The 5,867-nt window shown below is 35.6% G+C and overlaps 1 long non-coding RNA gene across 1 annotated transcript; it reads left to right on the top strand.

Annotated features, from left to right (window-relative positions):
* The first annotated feature begins 382 nt into the window (after nucleotides 1-382).
* On the top strand, nucleotides 383-2,844 carry LOC146812158 (uncharacterized). Its single transcript, XR_014966820.1, has 3 exons — nucleotides 383-455; nucleotides 1,007-1,069; nucleotides 1,937-2,844. It is a non-coding gene; the product is annotated as an uncharacterized LOC146812158 (long non-coding RNA).
* The last annotated feature ends 3,023 nt before the right edge of the window (nucleotides 2,845-5,867 follow it).

Here is a 5,867-nt window from a genome sequence, read left to right as displayed (position 1 = left end):
TGATGCTTTAAAAAGTGGTCTTTCAACATGAGGCATGATCCAATTGACATGTTGAAATATTTTTTGTACAGTCCAAATAATCAATTTTCTAATGAAAAAAATTACCCCGGACCTGTCGAATTTTCTCCAGATGGTCAGCAATGGTGATTTTTCAATGTTTAATCTTTTGACTGTAAATTACTATTGCATCGGAATTATCACTTTTAGAACTAACAAATGTGTGTTTAGAGTCATTTTTCTAACCGAAATTGGTCAAAATAGAAGCTTCTGAGTAGGAGGAAAAGTTGGTAAAAATGACAATTTTGGTGACTGTGACACTTTAAAAAATAGGTGTTTTACATGAGGCATGATCCAATTGACATTTTGAATCATTTTTCTACAGTCCAACAAATCAATTTTCTGATGAAAAACGATGACCCATGACCCGTCGAACTTTCTCAAGATGGTCAGAAATGGTAATTTTTTTATGTTTAATTTTATGACTGTAAATGACTATTGCATGTGAATTAGAACTCTTGGAACTAAAATAAGTGTGTTTAGCGTAATTTTAATGCCTGAAATTGGTGAAATAGAAGCTTCTGAGTAGGAGAAAAAGTCTGTAAAAATTGTAATTTTGGTCACATCGATGCTTTAAAAAGTAGTTATTCAACATGAGGCACAATCCAAATGACATTTTGAATCAATTTTTCTACAGTCCAAAAAATCAATTGTCTGATAAAAAACGATGACCCTGGACCCTTCGAACTTTCTCCAGGTGGTTAGTAATGGTGATTTTTTAATGTTTAATCTTTTGACTGTAAATTACTATTGCATCGCAATTATCACTTTTGGAACTAAAATAGATGTCTTTAGAGTCATTTTCCTGCCCGAAGTTGGTAAAAATAAAAGATTCTAAGTAGGAGGAAAAGTCTGTAAAAATGGCAATTTTGGTCACTGAGACACTTTAAATGTAGTTATTCAACATGAGTCATGATCCAATTGACATTTTGTATCATTTTTTGTACAGTGCAAAAAATCTATTTTCTGATGAAAAACAATGATCCTGGACCTGTCGAACTTTCTCCACATGGTCAGTAATGGTGATTTTTGATGTTTAATTTTTTGATTGGAAATTACTATTGCATCAGAATTATCAGCTTTGGAGCTAAAATAGGTGTGTTTAGAGTCATTTTTCTACCCGAAATTGGTCAAAATAGAAGCTTCTGAGTAAGAGGAAAAGTCTGTAAAAATTGCAATTTTGGTCACTGTGGCGCTTTAAAAAGTGGTTATTCAACATGAGGCATCATTCACATGACAATTTGAATAATTTTTTGTGCAGTCCAAAAAATCTATTTTCTGACGAAAAATGATGACCTGTCGAACTTTCTCCAGATGGACAGTAATGATAATATTTTAATGTTTAATCTTTTGACTGTTAATGACTATTGCATGTGAATTATCACTTTTGGAACTAAAATAAGTGTGTTTAAAGTAATTTTTCTGCCCGAAATTGGTCGAAATAGAATCTTCTGAGTAGGAGGAAACGTCTGTAAAATGGCATTTTTTTTATTACTGTGACGCTTTAAAAAGTGGTTATTCAACATGAGGCACAATCCAATTGACATTTTAAATCATTTTTTCTACAGTCCAAAAAATCAATTTTCTGATGAAAAACGATGACCCCGGACCTGTCGGACATTCTCTAGATGGTCCGAAATGATCATTTTCTAATATTTAATCTTTTGACTGTAAATGACTGTTGCATGTGAATTATCACTTTTGGAACCAAAATAAGTGTGTTTAGAGTCATTTTCATGTCTGAAATTGGTTGAAATAGAAGCTTCTGCGTAGGAGGAAAAGTCTGTAAAAATGGCAATTTTGATCACTGTGAGGCTTTAAAAAGTGATTATTCAACATGAGGCACAATCCACATAACATTTTGAATAATTTTTTCTAGACTCCGAAAAATCAATTTTTGGATGAAAAACAATGACCCCGGACCTGACGAACTTTCTCAAGATGATCAGAAATTGTCATTTGTTAATGTTTAATCTTTTGACTGTTAATGACTATTGCATGTGAATTATCACTTTTGGAACTAAAATAAGTGTGTTTAGAGTCATTTTCCTGCCCTAAATTGGTCAAAATAGAAGCTTCTGAGTAGGAAGAAAAGTATGTAAAAATGGCAATTTTGGTCACTGTGATGTTTTAAAAAGTGGATATTCAACATGAGGCACAATCCAATTGACATTTTAAACCACTTTTTCTACAGTCCAAAAAATCCATTTTGTGATGAAAAACATTGACCCTGGCCGGACCTGTCGGACTTTCTCTACATGTTCATAAATGGTCATTTTTTAATGTTTAATGTTTTGACTGTAAATGACTATTGCATGTGAATTATCACTTTTGGAGCTAAAATAAGTATGTTTAGAGTCATTTTCCTGCCCGAAATTGGTCGAAAAAAGAAGCATCTGAGTAGGAGGAAACGTCTGTAAAAATGGCAATTTTGTTATCACTGTGAGGCTTTAAAATGTGGTTAATCAACATGAGGCACAATCCAATTGTCATTGTAAATAATTTTTTCTACAGTCCAAATAATCTATTTTTTGATGAAAAACGATGACCCCGGACCTCTCGAACTTTCTCCAGATGGTCAGAAATGGACATTTTTTAATGTTTAATCTTTTATTTGTTAATGACTATTGCATGTGAATTATTACTTTTGGAACTACAATAAGTGTGTTTAGAGTCATTTTCATGCCTGAAATTGGTCAAAATAGAAGCTTCTGAGTAGGAGGAAAAGTCTGTAAAAATGGCAATTTTGGTCACTGTGAGGCATTAAAAAGTGGTTATTCAATATGAGGCACACTCCAATTGACATTTTAATTCATTTTTTCTTCAGCCCAAAAAATCAATTTTCTGATGAAAAACGATGACCCCGGACCTGTCGGACTTTCTGTACATGGTCAGAAATGGTCATTTTTTAATGTTTAATCTTTTGACTGTAAATGACTATTGCATGTGAATTATCACTTTTGAAACTAAAATAAGTGTGTTTAGAGTCATTTTCCTGCCCGAAATTGGTCAAAATAGAAGCTTCTGAGTAGGAGGAAAAGTCTGTAAAAATGGCAATTTTGGTCACTGTGACGCTTTTAAAAGTGGTTATTCAACATGAGGCACACTCCAATTAACATTTTAAATCATTTTTTCTATAGTCCAAAAAATCAATTTTCTGATGAAAAACGATGACTCCTGACCTGTTGAACTTTCTCTAGATGGTCAGAAATGGTCATTTTTTAATGTTTATTTTTTTTTTACTGTAAATGACTATTGCATGTGAATTATCACTTTTGGAACCAAAATAAGTGTGTTTAGAGTCATTTTCATGCCTGAAATTGGTCAAAATAGAAGCTTCTGAGTAGGAGGAAAAGTCTGTAAAAATGGCAATTTTGGTCACTGTGATGTTTTAAAAAGTGGATATTCATCATCATCAAAATATCTTTATTCGGATATAAAAACATCCAAGAAAAGAGCACATACAATTACACATATTACAATATAATATTGCGAACATATTTAACATATTAAAAATAATTTAAAAAAGACAAAATAGGGCGTTTCTAAATGGCCTGTCCAGGGCCTTAATGGCCGGGTTACACAGGGGCTACTGGCAAGGCTATGAATTCATAGATTATTAAAGTGCAGGGTGCAAGCATTTATAGAGTGCAAAATACCATCATCCAGAATAAAATACATGATCATAGACTACTTAAAACAAAGTATTATAAAAAGGACTATAACATTTTAAAATACCTTTTAACATCCCCAATGCGCTAAACCATCCAGTTCATCATTTACATACTTCTTCGGCTATAACTACTATTATATGCATCGCTTGTGTCAAATTTCCTGAAAGACTTTTACTCGTTTTGCCCCACCTACAATACACGGCAAACGAGATAACTTATGTCTCTTGTCTCGACTTCCTTAATTTTGCAGCAAGTCTTAAAAAATTCACAGTGCAAAACAAGGTAAGAGGCTCCGAGGAAAGTTTTAGGTATAAAAGAGCTACCCTGACATGGGTGAATTTATTCGCTTTTAGGATGGTTTTTAAAAAGACAGCCCGCGGAAATTCGTAGAATGGACAAAAGAATACAAAATGGAGGGTGTCCTGTGGAGATCCCAGATCGCAGCCACAGGGACCCTTTGAGCCAATGTCTTTTGTGAAACCCGCTGGAACAGCTAAAATATGGTGTAAAAGATCCAGTCTAAATCTGGTCATTAAAAATCTATCGTTTTTGTTATAAATCTGCGCCAGGTAAAGTTCTAGGCCTGCAACAGATTTCATGAGTATATATGATCGCACTGACCCTTTCAGTATTTCACAGTCTTCTCGGGAGCAGGCTACCCGCCTCAAGTATTCTGCTTTTATGAGTGTTTTTGATTGGGTCGTCAGAGATGTGGGCTCTTCAAAACAACTAGCATAGCCCAGCCACTTCAACTTATCCTTTACGTATTTGAGCCATGGTATTTTATGACTTTTATCCCTTTTAATTACAGTCAGTGATTATTTCTCTACTAAGGCTAGCATCTGGATTGGTCCAAATTTTAATCCAGCACATTATTGGTTTAAGACTTATTCTGTCAGAAATGTAAGGGAGCCCTAACTCTTCATGAATAATGTAGGCCGAGGTACTTTGTGGTACTTGCAAAATCCTTCTAAGAAACTTATTTTCCTCCAATTGTATCATGGAGGTGTTTCTAGTACCCCAAACCTCGCTCCCATACATGATTTTGGAACAACAGATTGAATTATATCAATTCAATACTTCATTCGGTGAGCAGCGGCCTAACCTCGTGGCTCGGGTCATTATTGAGCCCATTATACTCGTGTGCTGTTTACACTTTTCTGAGATTAGTGTGGTAAATTTGAGGTGTTTATCAAAAATTATCCCTAAATAATTAAAAACCTCAACCTTCTCTAGTTTGTGACCCCCAATGTTAAAACTAAAATTCCTCGTTGGTCTTTTTCCTGCTTCCATAATATAGGATTTTGTTAGGTTGGGGGATAAGTCTAGGTGTGCCATAAACCCACAAAAGCCATCAATAAGAGACTGTAGACCCCTCCCTGTTCGTGAGAGGAGTACTGCGTCGTCCGCATATAAAAGGACAGGTATACTTCTATTGACCACTCTAGGACAATCAACCCCCAATTTTCCCAGAGCTTTGTCCAAACCATTTATGTATAACGTGAATAAAAAGGGCGCCAAAATACAACCCTGTCTCACCCCCCCAGTGCAGGCAAAATGATCAGTGAGATTCCCCTCATTGCTGTATCTGACCTGAGCTGTTGTATCCATGTGTAGAGTTTTTAAAATAAAAACCAAACTAGGGTCCACCCCAAGCAGCTCTAAAATCTTCCATAATTTTTCTCGGTTGACTCGGTCAAAGGCTGCCGTCAGGTCCATAAAAGCAAGATAGACTGTCCCATCATCAGCCAAGGTGTACTTTGCCACGAGGTTGTATAAATTGAGGCATTGATCTGATGTGGAGCGACCCGTTCTAAAACCGTACTGGGTATCTGTGATGATCTTATTATCCTCAGCCCAGTCCATTAAACGGTTTAGAATTACCTTCCCTAGAACCTTTGCTGACACGTCAATTAATGAAATCGGGCGGTAACATTGAGGATCGCTTTTATTACCCTTTTTAAATAGGGGGACGATGGTGGCAGTTGACCAAGACCTGGGCATTCCCTTTTCCACTGCTGTGTTAAAAACTCTTGTAAGTATGGGAGCCCACAAATCTACCTGGGATAAAAATAAATCGGGGGAATCCTATCTGGGCCTGGGGCCTTATTCCTTGTCAGGGCATGTATTCCGTCT

This window comes from Triturus cristatus, chromosome 7 (assembly GCF_964204655.1).
Source record: "Triturus cristatus chromosome 7, aTriCri1.1, whole genome shotgun sequence".
Lineage (NCBI taxonomy): Eukaryota > Metazoa > Chordata > Amphibia > Caudata > Salamandridae > Triturus > Triturus cristatus.
This window is presented reverse-complemented; position numbering and strand designations above follow the sequence as displayed.